General features: G+C 37.5%; 1 protein-coding gene across 4 annotated transcripts in view; it reads right to left on the bottom strand.

Moving 5' to 3' along the window:
• The window catches only part of CDH8 (cadherin 8), a 370,300-nt gene that overhangs the window by 216,250 nt on the left and 131,238 nt on the right, over positions 1-22,812 (bottom strand). The gene's annotated exons all lie outside the window — the stretch shown is intronic.

Genomic DNA, 22,812 nt, shown 5'->3' with positions numbered 1-22,812 from the left:
TTGAAAAAATTACATGTAAACAAAAACATGCATCAGGGCTTGCTTGCTGTGTGTAAATCATTCATGAAAACACCATGCCAAACATGTGTGAGCAAAGGTCCTGTCTTCACAGAGCTGGCCATCTAGTCATATGTTAGACCAATGTGAGCTTCTCTTTGGATACTTACTCTGCTTATCAGTGATGGATGGAAGACGGAGAAATGAATTCCATTTTCTCTCCCTAGGGAAGGTATTCTGAAAAACATGTCTCAAGGAGCACCTTGAATAAGTGATGCCTAAGTTGAAGAAGGGTTTCAGTCTTCTTCCCCTCGTTTAAGGTATTTCAACATCACTACAAAGGCTTTAGTCTGGGGATATTAAGAAGTGAATAAAGCCATACCTTAAAAGCATTTGTGATTTTGATAACAACATATAGATAGTAAATAACAATGGTATGCTTCATCTGGAGGTACAGAATCATGTTTTAGTTAAAGTGTTTGTGGGTAAGAATGAAGAGAGTCACTGCATATTTGCTGAGACTCTTAGCCAATTGCTTTACTGCATTTTCTTTATACAAAACAAAAACAAAAAAACCTGCCTGTTAGATTTGTGTGGACATTAAGTCAGATGAAATTGCACAGCGCAGTGTTGGCTCAGAATAGTAGCAATGATAATGATAATGATGTTGATAATGAGGATGCTAATGGTATTGATTTACTGAGCATCTACAATGTGCAAGACACTAGCCCAGGTATTTTGTACGTGCTATTTTTTTTTTATTTCTTAATTAACAGTTATTGAATGCTTATTAAGTGTCATTGCTGCAGGTACATCAAACTTACTGTTTAAGTACATTACTGTTTCCTAAATAACAGTAAAGGAGTATCATTTTAAAAATAATAAATTGGATGTGCAGGGAAGAGACATAATATATCCAAATTTGCATGTTTAATGAGGGGTCTCCATGATCCACAGATCTTGAGAGCCCCCATGTTCTCTGCTGCCCATTTCACTCTACACTGAATATCTCATGTTATATATTAAATCCTATTTTATAACAGGCTATCTAAGTTACCACCTGAAGATTTTGATCCTTATATCTGAATAAGATTAATGTATCCACGCCCATGACCTGCGTAAGTTTCTAAAGCCACTGAAAAATAAAAGATGATACAGAGAATCTCGTATTTCATTGTCTAAATCCTACACAAATGAGTTTCCTCAAAAATAAAGAAGACTACTAAATTGTTATTCCCAGGGTTTTCATGATGCTCTTACCTCTGATGACCAAAAATTAAAAGGTAATAATGAATACATTAACTTCATTTATATTGAATCATCAAGGGAAAGAATGTTACTGTTTTAGGAGGAATTTATTTTAAATACGAGGGAGAAACTTGAGCAACAAAAGGGAAAAGGAAAGATGAAGGAGGCCATGAGCATTTTTTCACTTAAACTGGACTTTCCTCATTTCTACATCAGTTTGGTTTGTATAGGGAGACCGAAGACACAATATCATCTAAAAGAAATTCCCTCTTTATCACATTTCAGGATCAGCTGCCTTGTCAATCTGAGAGGCAGTACAGAGCTTGATAACATTCCAACACCAGAATGCCTCATGTTTTTATAAGACACTGAAGTTTATTTCACCATTTTTTGACTGCTATCAGTTGCACCAGCTACTCGTCATCATTCTCCCAAACTGTCCTGTGCCTCCGTCATTGCTGAACCTCTCCCAGTCTCTTCCACTGCACCGTTCAGGACCACCGATCATGAAAAAGCAACTCTCTATGCCCCTAATCTCATTGCATCAAGGTCTTTTGTCTGTTTCCCTAACTGCCATTGAAATCTTCTGAGAGAACACTGCACGTTATTTCAGCCCTACCTCCCTTTTGTTTACTTTTTAAAAAATTTTTACTGGAGTTTAGTTGAATTACAATGTGTTAGTTTCAGGTGTACAGCAAAGTGAATCAGTTATACATATACATATACATATACACACTCTTTTTTAGATTCTTTTCCCATATAGGTCATTACAGAGTATTGAGTAGAGCTCCCTGTGCTATACAGTAGGTTCTTACTAGTTATCTATTTTATATATAGTAGCGTGTATATGTCAATCCCAATCTCCCAATTTATCCCTCCCCCCCCCTTACTCCCTGGTAACCATAAGTTTGTTTTCTACATTTGTAACTTTCTTCCTTTTGTTTAATACATATTTTCTGAGACACTGTGTGTTTGGCCCTGTGATGGGCACTGGAGGACAGCAGTGAACAATAGAAGCACATGCTCCACCATCTTAAGGGAGCGTATTACAGCCAAGCACAGAGAGCTCCACAGGGAATGAATCAATCAATGATAATTTGTATGAAGGAAAAGACAGACTTGGAGAAAGTGATGATAATCTGAGACTGGAAGGATGAATAGGAATTAGAGTCTTCTGGGCAAAATCAATGGCATGTATGGAGACTCTGAGGCCTTCATACTTGAGGGACAAAAAACAGGTCTGTAAGGCAGAGAGTACAGCTTGAAAATATAGGGACGTTGGCATGGTGACATTGTGCAGAACATTATCAGTCATGTTATAAATTTTGATCTATATCTGAACATCAGTGGAGAAACACTGAAGTTCAGTAAGTAGGAACATGTCGTAATCAGAGGATGCATTAGAACAGGGCAGTAGTGAATCCAGACAACCAGTACAGAGGCTAGGCAGAAGTCCAAGTGAATTCTAGTTTCCTGAAGTAGGATGGTGAGAGAAGGCACAGTGGTCGAAAAGTAGAAGGTGACCCTTATTTATTTTAAAATGACTCAAATCCACCTACATTTATTTCTCAGAGCAACGGGAAAGCACTCGAGTATTGGGCTGGCCAAAAAGTTCATTTGTTTTTTTGCTGCAAGACGGCTCTAGTAGCGCTTAGTTGTCTTTAACTTCATTTGAAACTATTTTGTCAGATTGTATTGTGACAGCTGTCATATCAGCGTGCATTTTAAAAAAAACTTATCAAAACTGGTGAATTTGTGTGTAGCCATTTTAAAATGAAGATGGAAGAAAAAAGCAACATTTTTGGCATATCGTGCTTCCTTATTTCAAGAAAGGTAAAAACGCAACTGAAAGGCAAAAAGAGATTTGGGCAGTGTATGGAGAAGGTGCTGTGACTGACCAAACATGTCAAAAGTGGTTTGTGAAGTTTCGTGCTGGAGATTTCTCACTGGATGATGCTCCACGGTCGGGTAGACCAGTTGAAGTTGACAGCGATCACATCGAGACATTCACTGAGAACAATCAGTGTTATACCACGTGGGAGATAGCTGACATACTCAAAATATCCAAATCAAGAGTAGAAAACCATTTGTACCAGCTTGGTTATGTTCATCGCTCTGATGTTTGGTTTCCACATAAGCTAAGCGAAAAAACCTTACTGACCGTATTTCCACAGGAGATTCTCTACTTACACGTAATGAAAACGTTCTGTTTTTAAAACAAATTGTGGTGGGCAATGAAAAGTGAACACTGTACAATAACGTGCAAAGGAAGAGATCGTGGGGCAAGTGAAATGAACCACCTCCAACCACACCAGAGGTCGGTCTTCACCCAAAGAAGGTGATGTTGTGCATATGGTGGGATTGAAAGGGAGTCCTCTATCATGAGCTCCTTCCGGAAAACCAAACGATTAATTCCAACAAGTACTGCTCCCAATTAGACCAACTAAAAGCAGCACTCGACGAAAAGCATCTGGAATTAGTCAACAGAAAATGCATAATCTTCCATCAGGATAACGCAAGACCACGTGTTTCTTTGATGACCAGGCAAAAGCTGTTACAGCGGACAACCCTGGTGGGGCAGTGGTTAAGAATCCACCTGACAATGCAGGGGACATGGGTTCAAGCCCTGGTTGGGGAAGATCCCACGTGCCACGGAGCAATAAGCCCGTGCGCCACAACTACTAAAACTGTGTTCTAGAGCCTGCGAGCCACAACTACAGAAGCCTGTGTGCCACAACTACTGAAGCCCGCGTGCCTAGAGCCCGTGCTCTGCAACAAGAGAAGCCACTGCAATGAGAAGCCTGCACACCGCAACGAAGAGTAGCCCCCGCTCGCCACAACTAGAGAAAGCCCGTGAGCAGCAATGAAGACCCAACGCAGCCAAAAATATATAAATAAATTTATAAAAAAGAAAAAAAAAACTTTTACAGCTTGGCCGGGAAGCTCTGATTCATCCACCATATTCACCAAACATTACACCTTCGGATTTCCATTTATTTCGGTCTTTACAAAATTCTCTCAATGGAAAAAATTCCAATTCCCTGGAAGACTGTAAAAGGCACCTGGAACAGTTCTTTGCTCAAAAAGATAAAAAGTTTTGGGAGGATGGAATTATGAAGTTGCCTGAAAAATGGCAGAAGCTGTGGAACACAACGGTGAATACTTTGTTCAATAAAGTTCTTGGTGAAAATGAAAAATGTGTCTTTACTTTAAAACCGAAAGAACTTTTTGGCCAACCCAGTATGTGTGGTAAGGGAATACCATGCTCAAAACCATGTTTTGGAAATATCACTCTTGCTACTATAGAACCAGATCGGAGGAGATCAATAATAAATATGACCGGGGACTTGCTTCTAACCAACAAAATACAGCAAAGGTGACCGGGTGCATATGGTTGCGTGGATGTGATGATTTTATCTGAGATTGTGATGTCTACCACGCCGAGACTGTCTTTTGCTGGCTGTGAAGAAGCAAGTTGCCACATTCTGAGCTGCCATTTGGAAAATCTATGTAACAAGAAGTGGAAGGTGCCCACCAGACACAGGTAGCAAAGAAACTGAGCCCCTCGAGGATCTGAATGCTTACAACAACCATGAGATCTTGGAATTGAGGTCTTGCTTATCAAGTCTCAGATGAGACCTCAGCCCCTGATGAAACTTTTATTGCAGCCTTGTGAGGTTCTAAAGCAAGAGGATCCACAGACCTCCTGAATGTGTCGTGACCCACAGGAACCATAACATAGATAATGTGTGTTGTTAAAAGCCATGAAATTTGTGGTAATAGTGTTACACAGCAATAACTAACAGATGCATTCAGTCTTGAATGTGCTTGTTGTTAACCAAGGTGCCTCAATCTCACATTTACATATCACATGGACAGTCTGAGCTGTAGGCCTGGAACTCAGAGGAAAGCTCAGAAATAAGATGCTAATTTTGGAGGGTGAATTTAGAAAATAATAAAAGGGGGGGTCACAGGAACAAAGGGTAAGGATATCGTCTGAAGTAAAGCTAATGGAATAATCAATTATTTGTTTTGGACAGATTAACTTAATTCTGAAAATGTATCATAAACAAAAATATCAGAGATAAAGACTCAACTTTATGTACATGCTCAGAGAATTCAGAAGCAGCATGCTGACTGAGAAAGGAAGTCCGGGTAACCTTTCTAACACATAGCTATGCCTCAAAGCCTGGGCAAAACTGACACTTACTGAAATATTCCATGTCAGGCAGAGTATTTTTTCCTTTCATATAATTTTCCTTTTCAAATCCCTCTTAAAAGAAGAAACTCAGATTCAGAAGGGTAAATTCCCTCCTCATGGTCATTCAGTAGTTAGGAGAAGATCCACAATTCAAACAGTCTGGCTTCAAAGCTCGAGCTTTTATCTTTGAGCATTTCAAGAAAGCATTAAATCAGACACAAAGAAGCACATTTTTATACTCTTTACACCGTCCTAAGCCTAACCTTGAATCCCACATTCTAAGCATCCCCCACTCTTTAGAACTTAAAGAGCTACAGATATATCTAAAAAGTCAGGGAAATCTTAGCATTAGTCAGGCATATCTTTTCTGTTCAAAGCAAATGCCAAGTCTGATGTGTTAGAATATCCCTTCAAAATCCAACATGGCCCTTGTCCCTGCAGCTGGGGGTAGGGGAGCTTCCAAATGGCCTTTATCGCCATTGCTGATAGCACAGCAATAACTCACTTTAATCACAACACTTTGAAATATCTTCAGATCAAAGGTGTTTTACTTGATGGACATAATGCAAAAGCTCCCATCCAATATTTAAAACAATTACACACCTTTAAATTCATCCACCTGCTTGCTCATTTGAATACGACACTAATTGCTTATACACACTGGATTCCTTAGGCCTAGGAATGGAGAGATGATGCTGACATATTTTCCATTTTGCAAGAATCAATCCTTAAGCTATTAAGCAGAGCCCACACGGTCCTGCTAATACAGCCTCTGCTCTGCTCACATGACTTGTCTTCTGAGCAGGGGATTCCATGGGCCTCATTCTCGTCACTTCCAAAGATCTTAAGAAACAGCAGCAGGTCCTCTGAGTCATGAGGAAACATGAAATTTTAATTGATACCCTGCCATGCAAATCTTAGGCAAGCCAAGTTCCCAGAGGTATCTCTTGGCATCCCTCGGCCGCCTAGGTAATCATGGTTTCTGCTATGATAGTTTTTCCGCATCTTTCACGAGCCTCAAGAAAGCAGGTTATGTTCCCTGACAGACTATGCGCCCTTTGAAGGCATGTGTCTTGGTGTGGCATTTACCAAAACGTGAACTTGCATTTTACATAACATGTTCACTTTCCAAAATATGAGAAGCATCCCAGCAGGGCACTCTAGGTATACAAAGAATCAGCATCAATTAATTTCAAATCCATAGCGACAGATGTAGTGTATCCATTTCATTCTCCCTTTAACCATTCAGATTATACTGAAGACATTATTTCAGTTTTATGCCAGTAGGTGTTTAACACCTTTGTAATATTTGCCAAAGTCCCTTTATATAGTAAGGAATACCAGGCTTGGGGATAAGAGCCTTTGGCAGGCAACAGTGTCTATACAAAAATTAATGACTTTTATATATTTATATATATATCTCACATTATACTTATCTAATAGTATGTATATTTTTCATGATATTTATCTAATATATTTATCTGACACTTATCTTCTCTATTTATGGCAAGTGATACAGGATGTAGGATAAAGTTTTTTTTTAATGACAATTTATATAAATAAAATTATAATAGTTTTTTCTAACATGACAGTTCCATGTAGGCTAATGGCATATTTGAGACTGGACAATAATCCTGGAGGTGCATTTCTAAGGGCTAAAGGCAGGTTCGTTGCTGTAAGGAAACTAGTGGGAATTTGCAACAAGCCCTGCTGACTCCAGAGAATGTACTCTTCACCACTGGGTCTTTCTCTCTGCAAACAGAGCTTTGATCTCTGTGACTTCACTGTCTATAAATGCAGGTGCTCACTACATGTCTGTTAAATGATTTGCTGAAAACCTTGGAGAAAATAAAAACATGGAGGTTGAAACAAAAAGATGAAATAAAGTGGTAGAGGCAGAACAGTAGTTTTGTTTTCACTGGAATGAATGTAGCTTTAATTAGCGAATTTCTGTTAGGAATAAGGTGAGATTTTTTTCAGGTAGATGGGATACTTAAACTTCCCACAGGTGCAGATTTACCACTGGCAGAACTAACCCTGGCCTTGACATGGAAGTTCCCCCTTAGCTGCCTTGAGCTTGGCACACAATGAAAGGTCACCCCAAATAACATACCTAATATTAAAGTCAGCCTCCAGCTTTTCCAGAATACAAAAGAAAAGAGGGGACGAGGGGAGAGGAATCAAAAGGAGATAAGTAGGGCTTCCCTGGTGGCGCAGTGGTTGAGAATCTGCCTGCTAATGCAGGGGACACGGGTTCGAGCCCTGGTCTGGGAGGATCCCACATGCCGCGGAGCAGCTGGGCCCGTGAGCCACAATTACTGAGCCTGCGCGTCTGGAGCCTGTGCTCCGCAACAAGAGAGGCCGCGATAGTGAGAGGCCCGCGCACCGCAATGAAGAGTGGCCCCCACTTGCCACAGCTAGAGAAAGCGCTCGCACAGAAACGAAGACCCAACACAACCATAAATAAATAAATAAATAAATAAATAAATAAATAAATAAATAAATAAATAAATAAATAAATAAATAAATAAAAATTAAAAAAAAAAAGGAGATAAGTAAATATAAAAATCAATATATTCACTGGTTCATTCACCAATCTTTGTAAACTTGGTAGACCTGGTTTCAAGCTTGGGTGTTGAGAGAAACCAGACTCAAAAGCAAAAGCAGTGTATGAGTCCAGCTGCATAAAGCACAAAGCAGGCAAAACTTCTCTATGCCTACAGAAGTGAGGATATTGGGAGGAAGCACAAAAATGAATCTTGCAGTGCTGGAACTCTTCTGATTTTTTTATCTGGGTGCTGATCACACATCTGTTGGGTCTGTGAGCTTGTGCCCTTATAGTATATGCATTTTACTGTGTGGCTATTACACTTCAGTGCATAATTAAAAAATATGTATGGGGACAAGAAAAGGCCAAAATGTAGAAAAGCCTGAACAGAAATAAGAATTGCTGTCTACGCTTATGAAAAAGTCTAACTTAGCCATGCCTTTAGTGTTACATCAAGCAGTGGCGATGATGCCAGATTCACATCACATGGTCTTATTTCCCTTGCTGTGTGGTCCCTGAAAAGGCCCTCACAGTGCACTTGTGTCATGTTGACTGGAGCTGTGAGACACTATAAGAGCAGCTCTTAAGATGGATACTGGCACTTCTCTTTTCATTTAACTTTGACATTGTAACTTGTTACCTATACACAAATGAATGGGGGATGTTTGATATTATTTCATTGTCACCGAATGGTATCAGTGGCCCTAATAATTACACAGGAATAGCAATACAAAAAAAAAAAAAAATACTGGGGTGATTATCATTATTCAGATGACGCTGTCAAGGTGAGAAAAAGACAATAAAGACATGCTCAGGAATGAATTTTGCCCTTTGTTTTCTGTCTTGATCATCTAGTTTTTCTTTAATACTAATTTTAAAAAAGAAGAAAGCACAGAAGACTGTAGGTTATCTTACATCCATTAACAGGATCTGAGAATATAAATGGGTGGAAGAGAGACACTGCACCCAGCATGAAGAGTCTTTTTTTTGGACTGAACTCAGAATATTCCTTCTCTCAATGTCTCTTTCTCTCCCAGTTCAAGGAGATGCATGGCCCTTTTACAAGCCAGGCAGAGGGATATCCCATATCCCACTCCGGTTCTAACTTTCCCAAGGATTTAAATTTCGGTTCATTGCTTTTATATGGGCAGCAGTCAATGGCAGTAAAAGAAAAAAGAAAAAAAAACCTCTTATTATGTTATGAAGATACGCACGACACATTATTAATATCCATCCATACGATGCCTTGCCCTGAAGAGCCAGGATCTTTTATAAGGAAGACACAAGAGTGACAGTGTATTCTCTAGGTTCGTATAATGAGAAAACTGCACACCGAGTGGGCATAAATACTTATCATTTTATACACTGTTTACATAGCCAAGAAGAAAGACGCTTCTACATCTACTCTGATAGACCAGAATTTCTTTGACTGACTCCTTTTCACTGGCACCCATAGCATCCAGCAGACAATTTTATATTTCTTAGGAAATTTTTGTTTCTAAGAAATATAGTATCGCCCCACCTGGTCCTTTTTGAGTTGTCATATATGGAGAGATGGAAGTATCATGGAAACCAGAGATGGGAACTGAGATTCAGTGTGTTTCTAGGACCAGAGACTAAGAAATCCAACATGTGAAACATAGTTTTTCTGTTTCTCTAATATGTATCATGAAAGGATGATGTCTACCTGATGGTTCCTAAGTTCACAAATTTTTACACTGAGCTGCTTGGAAAAATACTATTTCAGTATTTTCTCAGATCCCATGGCAAATGCCTGGGATTGAGGTAATTGAACTAGATTGGTGAAATGTCTACCTGTATTTGAAAACAGAAGCAACACTTCACAAACTGGCTGGTGGTTATCCATACTGCCAAAGGGGAGATGGACCATTACTAGAGAATAAACACAGTGTGAGTTTGGCTGACATTAGGTGGGTGTTCACTACAGCCTTGAAAGAGGAAGGTTCTCCATAGGTGGTTGTTGACTACAAGATGCTCACTCCTGTATTCATTCTTTTTTTTTTTTGCATAAACTTTCAAAAAGCAGAAATAGGCAGACTAGCAATGGTAGAGACAACTTGGTGAACAGTGTTCATAAACACATATTCAAAGACTAGAAACAGGAGGACCCATTTTGACCAGAAGAAAGGAAAGATAAAAAATCCTCTGGGGCAGCATTTCCTGAAGGCATGGAGATCTGACAGCGTATTAAGGTAATTCCTATTTACAGTGTGATCATTGTAACTCATACAAGTACATCTGTTCATCTCTATATCAACTAATTGCTTTCTATTCTAGGTTTTCTACAATAGTTTTTGCCTGCTAACGAACAAGGGATATCTTTACAGTGTTTTACAGATTACTGATAGGACTTTCTGGTAAATATTTTGGTTAAATCAATTAAAATTTCTTATAAAACTCAACTCTTACTGAGTGATACATCAGGTATACTCCTAGGTATTTCAACTGAATTAAAAATTTATTTCTAAATAAAAACCTGAACAGGAATGTTTATAGCAGCTTTATGTATAATCACACAAAACTGGAAGTAATCAAAATATACTTCAATAGATGAAAGGATAAACAAACTATGGTGACCCCCAAACAATGGAATACTATTTAGTGTTTAAAAGAAATGAACTGTCAAGCCATACAAAAATTTGAATGAATCTTAAATGCATGTTGCTAAGTAAAAGGTCTATATACTATTTTATTCCATTTATAGGATATTTTAGAAGAGACGAAGTTATAAATTCAGTAGACAGATCAGTGGATACTAGGGGTTTAGGGAATGAGGAAGTTAACAGGTAAAGCTCAAGGGCTTTTTTTTCAGGGAGTAAAACTATTTCGTCTGATACTGTAATGATGGACACGTGGCACAATGGACTTATCAAAACCATTAGAACTAACTTTACAGCACAAGTAAAACTTAATACATGCAAATGTTTTAAAAATTAGGATGTGGGGCTTCCCAAGATGGATTGCAAACAGTGACAAAATATTATAACTATATTACCATTGTATTTGTAAAACTTAAGTATATATATACATCCCTCCACATGTATTTGTCCTCCCTCTATCACCTGAGAGGGCCTAGAATCAAAGACAACCCAGCAGCAACTAGTATACCTAGCACTCAGATCTTGGCTTCTAATACCCCAATAAAAAGAACCAGGGCTCCTTAGAGGTATAGCTAATTCTAGAAGTTGGGCAATAAATATACAAGATGAACCTGAAGCATCATGCACTGTAGGAAAGTAAGAATGTATATAAGTGCTAAAAAGCAAACAAAAAATAATGGATGTATGTGGAAGGGACACAGGTGACAACTAAAAGAGCTCCCAATGCCCAAAGCTGCAAAAAAAAAAAATAGGCAGGAAAATAAAGTTGCATTGGATTATAACAGAAAGTATAAAATAACCCTTGAGTACTACTGATTAAATAAAAGAAAGGGAAGGAAGGAAGGGAGGGAGGGAGGGAGGAAGGAAGGATGGAAGGATGGAAGGAGGGAAGGACAATCACCTATGCACAAGAAATCTACATGAGTAATGTAGATAATTATGTATGGGGGAAGTATGACTTCCCACTCTTTAAGTATGTGCTGCACATAGTGACTTCCTTCTAAAAGGTACAGTGTAGAAAGCAGAACAAAAGAGTAACTTTACAGGAGAGAAACCTGACAAACTTAATACCTCAGCCAGGTGATCAAGGTTCACATCAACAGGGATAAATCCTATTGATAGTATGTATTGATATAATGTGACGAAATGGCAGTCTTCCTCCCCAATATTCTACCCCATGAGACAAATCTCAAATGAGGGAAATGCTACAAAAGTACCTGATCAGTACTCACCACAATTGTTAAAATGCAGTGTCAATATTGGTTCATTAATTTTAACAAAGTACCATACTAACGTAAAATGTTAATAATAGTGAAATGTGGGTATGAGGTATATGGGGACTCTGTATAGTTTCAAACCTTTCAATAAATCTAAAACTATACTAAAAAAGTTTATTTAAAACCAAAAGAAGTTCCACACACTTAAGCATATGATTTTCTATTTTTTTAGAAATTCCATAGCTGGGAACAGATGTTCACTCCATATGTATCCAGAGATATGACCCTAAGTCAAGGCTGATACAGGGACACAATAGCTCTAGAAGAGAGAACATTGATACCCCATTTAATAAGTCTCTGACTTTGGATTCTGACCCTAGTGCATCCTAATTAAGTAAATCTGGCCACACAAACTGCATTAGTTTGCTAGGGTTGCCGTAACAAAATACCACAGCCTAGGTGATTTACGCAACGGAAGTTAATTTTTGTACAGTTCTGGAGGCTAGAAGTTGAAGATCAAAGTGCTGGCAGGGTTGGTTTCTCCTGAGGTCTCTCCTTGGCTTGCAGATGGCCACTCTCTTACTGCCTTGTCACACAGTTGTCCTTCTGTTCATATGTGCCCCTGGTGTCTCTCTGAGTGTCCAAATTCCTTCTTCTTGTAAGGACACCAGTTAGATTGGATTAGCGCCTGCCCATATATCCTCACTTAACCTTAATTACCTCTTCAAGGGCCCTACCTCCAAGTACAATCTCTTTCGTAGGTTCTAGGGGTTAGAGCTTCAGCATATTAATTTTGTCGAACAGAAAAAAATGATAATAACATGTAACCTATAAGACATATAATTCTTATATAATATATGATGTGAAATGATAATACTTGACATATATAATGTTCTTTTCTAAAAAAAATCTATACAGTGTTCTCCATAGTACCTAACCTACAATAGAAACTAAATAAAGTGTATCTGTCATGGCTTTGTTCTCTATCAGTTTAGCTAAACTGGGATTATATTTCTAGAATTCCCTTTCCTGTATTGTCCTGGTTAGGTTTGGCATGCGATTTTGAAGGCAGAAGTGGAGAAGACAGACAAAATGTCAGTGTACGGTACTGGGCACTAGGGTAGCACACGTCTGACTCCGCAGATTCTCAAGCTCACCATGTTGGCACAGAGCAGGATCCCACTCACAGCTCCTTCAGCAACCATAAGATGTGCTCCTTCAGAATGTCCAAGTCCCGGGCCAGGTCCATGCACAGCCACGTGACAAAGGGCATCAGCTTCTCCTGCAGGTTATCTGCCACATGGAAAATTGAGGTGGGAGAGCCAGGTACAGGCTCCTTTTGGATTCCAGCATATTCCTGGTCTCTTCCACTTCACTTCCAGCTTTCCTTCCCATCACCCGATGCAGAGACAAGAGCTCTTCTATCATCTCTATTGTTTTATATGGTCTAACCCCTATAATAACTCCTCCGTTACTCTGTGGACTGTTAGTGGTTCTGCATGTCTGACGGGAGCTCTTATTTTTACCCATGATAAGACCTTGAGTATATTTTAAGTTTGTGTGCGTCAGTTTTCTCTTTTAAAAAATAAGAATAATAAAATTCACTTCATAAGGTTGTTGTTACGATTAAATGAATGCACCTGAATAGTGTGTTTGGCATAAAATAAACTTTTAAAATATTAATCTCTATGTAGTCATAAAACAGTTATTCGTTGTGCTAACCTTAAGTGAATAACATTGCTTTGGATTTTAGAAGAAACACATATAGGCATTTCAACACCTATTCCAGAGACGCTTATTTGATGAATTCCCCCTCTCCTACCCCCATGTATTTCTTGAACTCAAACCACTCTTGTGGCTTGCAAAGATTCATAAATGGCAGATAATGATGACATCCAAAAAGTCTGACGTGGTTATAAAGAGAAGACTCCTTGGTGTAATGTTCCCTGACCAAAAAAAAAAAAAGAATAAAATCATCTTCGACAGTGGCACAAATATGGTTATACTGACTTTAAACTCTTCCAGCACAGACACAAGGAATAAAACCTTGTTCCCTTAGAATTGGAGAGATGCGTCTGAGACAATCCATATGTCCTCACTTAGAGCCTCATGATGTAACAATTTTTTGTCTTTTTTTTTTAGGATATCTAGTTATAATATCAAATACACACACATGTATACACATACACACTTAAATTTCTTTCCTCCATATATCTACATACTTATCTTTATCCTCCGTTCTTTTAACAGCTTGTATATCTTCTCTACCATCTTTTATCTACAGGCATACTTCATTTTATTACACTTCACTTTACCACCCTTCACAGATAATGCATTTTTTACAAAGTGAAGGTACGTGGCAACCCTGCATTGTCCAATGACGGTTAGCATTTTTTAGTAATATTTTAAAATTAAGGTATGTACATATTTTAAACATAATGCTATATTGCACACTTAGTAAACTACAATATAGCATAAACAGAACTTTTATATGCACTGGGAAACCAAAACATTTGTGTGACCTGCTTTATTGTGGTGGTCTAGAACCCAACTGGCAATATCTCTGAGGCATGCCTGTATTGATCTATTTGCCTGTCTATGCATGTAACTATCTTGCCATCTAAATTTCATCAAATTTTTCTCTATGTAACATTACTGATAAGGAGAATAGGAAAAATGGCACATATCTCACACAACTGTGATTGCTACATAACCAAAGAATAAAAGCAATTTGGGTCTAAAACTCAAATGGCAATTTCCAAGTCCAATGAATCCAGGAAGTACAACTATTAAGTCCATTAAGCACAAATATAAAAATTAAAGAAATAACATTAATACACACATAAAGACTCTAAGAACCCCTACCAGCTCTGAGAGGCAAGGAGGGCATGACAGACACCAAAAATATATTGACAAATGTGTCCCACATTCATTTTCAGCCAAGCCTTCAGGATTTCACAAATGCATGTTTCAGAGCTGCCCTGACATGCAGTGGATTCATTTCTCTGACAGGCGAATGTGGGCAAAGGCTGAACTCTATGTGCTTTTTCTCTCTAGCCCCTTTTAATTCATGATTTCCTGAAATGGCTATGTAACAAAACTTGTAACACTGTGGGTACTGATGCTAATTCACAGAGATCTAGACACGAGCATGGCTTGAATAACTTAAGAATGATTTGTCCTTTTGCATCTAGAGTCAATAAATGTGTTGAATCCTAAAATATTAATTCTTAGGTGAAGACAAAGAGATAGAAAGACAACAGGATCATGGAATTGTCTGGGTAGTATTCCCCCTTTGTTTCTCAACTTTCCATCTGCGATCAATGTTTTTGTTAAGTGTTTTGATTTTCCTTAGAAATGCAGGTTTACTGATATGAGAATACTTTTCAGTATTTCAAGTACAAAAGATTACTTGAATAGAAAGCAGTAGATGTCTTATCTTTTCAGAAAGGTTCACGGTAGACCTGGGTGAAGTATTATTCGCCATAGGAACTTTCTCTGGCAACAGGGAAGTTGGTGTAATTTCCAGAGAGGTAACCCAATGTATCCAGAAATAGGAAGAATCAAAATGTGAGTAGAAGACATATTTCTGAAGAACTTAAAGACACTAGGATAATCAAATTGAGCTTAATGTGATAATCAAATTGTTAACCCAATTGAGTTTAATTCTAATGAGTGAGCACAGGGGAGAAAATGGAGGGAAAAAATAAGAAGGAAAGAAACAGAATGTTAGCCTTAGCTACTGTTATGAACAGGCTTAGAAACCACTGTTTAATTGGTACATTGATGGAATGACCTGGTTTAAAGGCACAGGTTGACATACATAGTCAGTGTTGCTTCTTCACTTAGATATTGTTAATGCTGAGTCAATGCTTTAATTTTAATCTTCTAGAACACCAATTCAAATTATGAGATACTCATGAATGGGATACAGGTCTCTAAATTAATCCCGTTCCACACGGAGTGACCCTGTTCACCAGTGGGGATGGAGTTAGGGGCAGAGTGTTAAATTTGTTTTCAATAGGTTCAAATTTAAGGTACTTATGTAACTTACTGAAATATATTTTTGTAATATTCTATTATATAGGACAAAAGTGACACCAACATTACAACTTGTAAAATCAAATGAGGAATTTCATCACATTCTCTTGTGATTTATACAATTCTGAAAAATTTTTATTGGCTAGTGATTGAGAATTCATCTTCTAGAAAGAATTCAAAGATTTCTAGTATTTATATGAAATTCCTAAGTCGACAGACCAAATCTACAAGAAGAGACCATTGAAAACACCTAGTTTATGTTGGCCATGAAACCCCAAAACAGGAGTGGGTCTGAAGCTCCTGAGCCAGTCCTATAATGAGTAGTTCTAGAATTTTAACTATTTTCAAAGTGAATGAAAGTTGGATTTATATATACGTGTGTGTGTATATATATATATATATATATATATATATATATATATTTTTTTTTTTTTTTTGGCCACACCACAAGGCTTACAGGATCTTAGTTCCCCAACCAGGGGTCAAACCTGGCCTCCGGCAGTGAAGGCACAGAGTCCTAACCACTGGACCGCCAGGGAATTCCTCTCTATATACTTTTAATAACTTCCCTAAGCTATCCTACCTGCATTCATGTATTTTTATGGGTTGATATTTAGCCCAAAGAACATTAAAATTAAAGACATCAGGTATATGAATTGACCTAAAAATAGTAAGAATACCATTAGGGACAATACAATCAATTAATTATAGTATTGCATTATCACCTAGTTGATTAATAAAATATCATCTTATAATTTAGAGAGTAGAGAAGAGTAAGCATTAAAGCAAAATTTGATAGAAGGAGTTTTCTCATCACAGAAGGCATTCAAATAAACCTTGTTTATATCCCCATCATTATACCCCAAACTTGTTCTGAGCCACAGTGCAGAAATAACATAATGGCTCTTGGAAGGCTAATTCGTTTTAGGTACCTCTCACAGTTAACTGCCAGTAATTTTCCCATTTGGATACTCCAGTAATTTCTAAGCCATAGATCATTTAGGGAGACCTTTGGGAATCACTAAAATCCACATATCAGAAATCACTGCTTCACAGATACAAGATTCAGCTATTACACCAACTGTCTATGTATTCCTACTGGAGGTTTACCTTCCTTATGCAGAACAGAAACTACATAATCCTCACCCCATCTTAGAGTTTTGGAACCACAGCTGTTACAGGCATTCATATCAGGTAGAGCAGCTGGATTTCTTTTAAAAGTGTTTATTTCAATCCTCATGATTTCCCGCCCATGTTTTCCTAAAGAATTCCAATTTTGTTCGTCAGCCCCAATCAAATAAGACAAAAAAGATAATCAAATCCATCAAGATATGTTTTTCCCTTTCTCACTTTGCATCTCTCCTTTGAAATAGAGAAATTCTGCCAAATCCTTTTAAAATCTAGCTGAGAGAGAGGAAGAAAGCCACAACCTCTAAATTATAAAAAAGACGTATGTTAGGTTTAAGACAGTTTGTCAGTATGAACATTCTTTGATTTTTTAAGCTTCTGTGACATAAACTGTTTCTTTAATAATAACAAAGTATGAAAATGAATCTCTTTATTAGTTGGGGAATCTTCTTTATATGGGATGAAAATACGTATCGGGCAGTGACAAGAATAACAAGCTAATCCGTGTAAGCTATAGTCAACATAATTTTTAATTTGCTCATTAGAAATTGAAAATTTGACTATTTAGCTGCGTGCTAAATTAACATGTGACCTAACATAGATTCAAAAATCTCTTCTCATTAGACATGTGTTTGTAAAGCTTTTATAGTATAAAATTATGCAGTTCTGAAAGATACTTTTTAAAAATAGTTTCTGGGATCATATAAATGTCTGAATTTCCGAAAGGGCATATAATATGCATTTATCAAATTCTGGCATATTAATACTTTAAAGACTCTGAAGTATGAAAAGCATTTCACTTTTTTTAATTCAGTGTTTATCAATTAAATTTGATTTGATTTGTTTCAGTAGATCTATTTTGAGCACAGATTGGAAGATGCTGCCATAGGTCTACTGTATAATAACAAACCAATGAAATATACAGGAGAATAAAAGTAGAGAGTATTATATAGTTGCTGCCTCCATTCCTGACTGTCTGCCTGCCACCTGAACACTTCATTCCAAAAGCCATTAGGCATGTCTGGGCGAGGTAAGAATCCATGGAAAGGCAGGAAGGTGGAGGGAGAGTGGAACAGCAGATAAACATTTGTGTCAGGGAGTCAGGGGATGGGCAGAGGGAGCAAATGGAAATCACTTACTATGGCAGTGAGGGATGATCCAAACAACAAATATATTGAGTGTAAAGAAACAGGGTTCTCGCTGTTGGAGAAAAAGAAACAATTAGAAGGAACCCGGTGGTGTTGCTTTAGAGTTGGAGGTACTGAGGTAGTGCATGTGGGGTCCTGGATTTGATCCTTTCACTATAAAAAGACTCTACTGGGACAATTGGAGACATTTGACTGAGGTCTGTGCATCCAATGCAATGGTGTATCACTATTAATTTCCTAATTTTGATGGCTGTGTTGTGCTTGTGTAGAAAAAACACCCATGTGGGAAAGACTGACTGAGGTATCTCATGGTAATTGGGCATCATCGCAGCAATGTACTCACTTATAGTTCAGGAAAAATACATTTGGACTACAACTGCAACTTTTCTCTAAGATTAAATTTATTCCAAATTAAAGATAATGAACAACACAAAAGAAATAGAATGTATTTTATATGGGCCTTCCTCCAAAAGAGGATTTGAAGACTTTTACCATAAAAGAACAAAATTACAAAGAAAAGACATACTACTAATGGTAAGAGAAGACAGGAGAGTGAGAATGACACATAGAAGGGACAACACAAACTATTTTCAAATGTTGGCATTTTCCTTTTGGCTGAGTTACTGTTTCAAGTAGAGTAAGTTCACTTGCATACTGTGTACTGACAGCCTCGACCTCTTCAGTTACGAGCCTTTGGAAAGCAGTGAGACTTGCCTTTCCAAAGTATATTTTACTAAGTAATCTCTTGACCTTCTGATTTTTTGATTAATATTTTTTGATGGAGAGTGCATTCTTTTTTTGCATTCACTACCAGGAAATCCAGAGTCAATCCCGGTTACTCTCTGTAGTTTCTATCTTTAACATATTAACAGCACTTCAGCCCCAGTTAGTCACCACATGGCTCTCAATTAATTTTATTGTGATTTGAATTTCTATGTGAGGTATTGTTCTTACATTTTTAATGTGCTTATAGTCCTATCTTAAACACTGTGTAATACTTCACCCAAACTTCTCTTTGTCCAACTCCTGTCTCAGCTCCTCAATTTAATTTGCAAAGTACGCTGACCTCAAGAGCTCTTCCACCTTGGAAAAATAGTAACTATTATAAATAGGCAGCAGAATCATAGGGCATATATAAACAAAATTCTCTAGAGATATTATCAAAAATTAGTACAGCATACTGGTTAAACCCATGGGAGGAAGAGCCAGATGTCTGAATTTAAATCCGTTCTCCCACTTAATATCTGGATTTGGATTAGCTATTATTTCCCCTATGTTTTCTGATAAAAAATAAAGAGAAATAGAGAAGTTAACATCGGTACTAATGTAGGACTGTTGTGAATATTGCAAGCATTTAACACAGCTTTGGGGATATAGCAACTTTTTAATACATATTGATCATCATGAGAGTAGCCTTGAATCTCAAAGAAAACTAAGAAAATCACCAGTGCTGTGTTTTATATAACTGTGTACTCAACAATGCAATCATGCCCACCAGCTTAAGCCCTACTTGGCTTTCTGATCCTTTTATTCCCATCTTCACTACTATGCCCTTTTGAATAAAATAGGCTTCATTCCAACATGTACAACTGCGAAACATAAAGTTAAGGCTTGTCGGGCAATTTTTCATTGACCAAGGCATTCATATCCTATACGCAATTTATTGAATCATACTAGCAGAAGTAGCTTGAAAATGGATGTTTGTAAAGAAACTAATATCAATTGAGCACCAACTCTATGCTATGCTAAGTTATTTAAATATAATCATTGAATTTTTCCAAACATACTTTCTTAGGTAGGGATGCTTGTGCACACTACACAGACAGAGAAGATGAGGCTTAGATGGGTCATGTCACTAACACAAGTAGAAAATCTGCAGTCAAATAATCTGAGACTCTACTTCGAAGCTAAATACAAAGTTCATTTTACCTGAACCCAGGTGTGGACACACAATCAGGGTTAAGTATCCCTCACCCTAATATCCAGTAGCAAAAAAATATCTATTTAAAGTGTCTGGAACTTAATAAATGTAGGCAAATTTCCACTGAAAAACCAACTTCAACGATGCTAGTTTGGGATCCATAGTAAAAACCAGACAAGCTTGCACATCACTCTTTATGTGGTATTGCTATAGAAGTGAATTCTCATCAAGTTCTGAAATTCACAGTAGAATATAAAAGAGCTCTGTCTACAGCTTCCAAATATGATATTTCTAAAATAATTTGGCTGCCATTTGGGCAAATATATATGTGTGTTTTGTCTTGACAGCTTGTCAACTGGCAGACAGTTCTTGAATATCACATTCATTTCAATGTAATATTGGTAAATTTCTCAATTAGAATTTTATTTTTCACTTTCTGCACAATGAAATCCCCCAGTCCTTGCTGGCATTCTTCAGGGTGTACAGGTGCAGGTGTTGGCATTTCTGCAGTAGCAAAGGAAGAAAAATGAAAGAAGGAAGGAGGGGAGGGAAGAGACAGGCTGGGAGAGAACAGTGGTAATGGGGAGAGAAAGGAGATAGGAGCCGACCTTCATCCTGATATTCACCTTCATGGAAATGAAGGGAATAATTCACACTTGACAATAAAATAGTGCAGCTGCCTCTGCCTCTCTTTAACCAGAGAGGCTGGAGTCAAACAGAAACCAGACACCTCTGTAAAATCGATACAGAGGAAAGGTCCAAAGGTACGATGGGAAATCGATTAATAAAAATAATTTTTAAAACCACGACAACCAATTATTGAACACTTATTTATGACACACCCTGACTTTGTATTTTATCACGCAGTTCTCAAACAATGAAAGCAAGATGGAAATTGTTAACTTTGCATTGTAGCTAAGGAAAATAAGAAACAGTTTAACCTCCTTGAACTTCAAAGTCAACCAGATAATAAGGGATAGAACCAGGATTCAAAATTTCATCCACCTAACTTCAAAACCCACACTTTCAACTGCAGCATATTCCATGTGGTTTTTAGAAGAGATGCCACAAGCTAAGCATTTTTTAGAATAACTGTGTAAGTTAGTGTAGATTATTTCTTTTAGTTGCTACACTCTTATCAAGAAAAAAACTTTAGAGGAAAAATGCATAGGTGCACATACACATTGCATTATGTAACTAATACTATCATTAAATTCCTTGTCTTACCTGAAATTGACCTTGAAGCTTGCAGACGTTTTGGGGCTTTTTTTTTTTCTCAACATATTTATCAGGCACATGACTCATACACACAGGAATGGAAGCCTCTGACACATTTACAATAAATAGATATAGACTTGGCCATTAAGATGTAGAAATCATAATAATGAGGCAAAAATAGCAGCTTTCCTGTTCTTCATTCGTTAGCAATTAAGATTAAGTATTCTGTATGTATTATAGCTGGTAATAGTCCTTTAAAACCATCTTACACAAACCTGAATGAAAAGATGGATTAGGCAAGTTCTCTCCCCTAAATAAGTTGACCAAATAAGAGGAAAATAAAAAGAGAGAGAAAAAATATATAGTATTTCTTAGTCCCTGTTTACATGTCAGAATTTAAAAGAAGTACAAACATGAATGTGTTTTTGCTTTTTGTGGGTTTCTTTCTGTGGTAATAGTGATGGTAGAGAGATAAATTCCTGCTAGAAAGACCTAGAAGTTTCCCTAGAAAAAGTGTCATTTCAGCCAGCCATAGAGGAGTGATTTGATTTTGATAAGAAGGAAAAAATAAATAATAGTAGGATTCCTCACAAAAGAGACAGAAAAGGGGAGTCTTGGCAGGAGAAATACATGGGTAAAATGTGAAGACCTGAGGTCAGTTCTGATTTGCTGCTGTAATGGGTGTATCTACCAAAGTTATACTGTGGGTTAAGAAAGAAGAGATCAAATGAAGCCAACTATTTACTTAATTTTGGCCTTCAATTTATATCTCCACTTGTGTTTTTTTATTTATCACATCTTGTTCACCTGCTGCTAATTTATGTGATTTTGCTGCATAGCATGTATCCTTATAGGTTGTCTTAAATGCAATTTGAAACAAACTAGGGTATCCCTTACATCCACTGCACACTTAGGAATGACTTTGGTGATCTTAATGCCCTGGATTTTGGATCCTACCTACTACTTTTGTCAGACCAGGAAGAGCTCTAAAATACCTTTTATTCTAGTATAAAGTCTGGGGTCAGGGATTTCCTGTATCAAGGCCAGAGTCTGGGGATAGATAAGCAAATCCAAAAAGGGGAGGAAAAAGTAGAAAATCATGTTTTGAAATATATTCTGTTCTGTAAAGTATAATGAATATTTCAATGGCTCAGAAAAACTGGGAGTGAGTCATTGGTGACAGCAATGCTCCTTTAAAAAGCTCGGTTAAAGGACGATGGCCACAGCTCAGAAGCCTCTGGTAACTGTGATTTCCTAATTCACTCTAGACTCGACCCACCAGCTCAATCCAATATCTGGCTGACTACAGACCTAGACGGTTTTCTACTTCTCTGTGTGCTGCATCTGCATGTGAATATACACAAACAAATAATTAAACATCGAGAAAATATCAATAGGATTAGTCTGGCATGTTGGAACAAATCTTGATAAATCCGCCTCAGTAACAATACTCGAACTACAGGTCTATGAGAGGAATACAAATTCAGCCTATTGAAGTACTGTCGTGTAAGGAGAGATATTTTA

Source organism: Eschrichtius robustus, chromosome 19 (assembly GCF_028021215.1).
Source record: "Eschrichtius robustus isolate mEscRob2 chromosome 19, mEscRob2.pri, whole genome shotgun sequence".
Classification (NCBI taxonomy): Eukaryota; Metazoa; Chordata; class Mammalia; order Artiodactyla; family Eschrichtiidae; genus Eschrichtius; species Eschrichtius robustus.
Note: the sequence above shows the minus strand (reverse complement) of the source record. Positions and strands in the feature narration are given on the sequence as shown.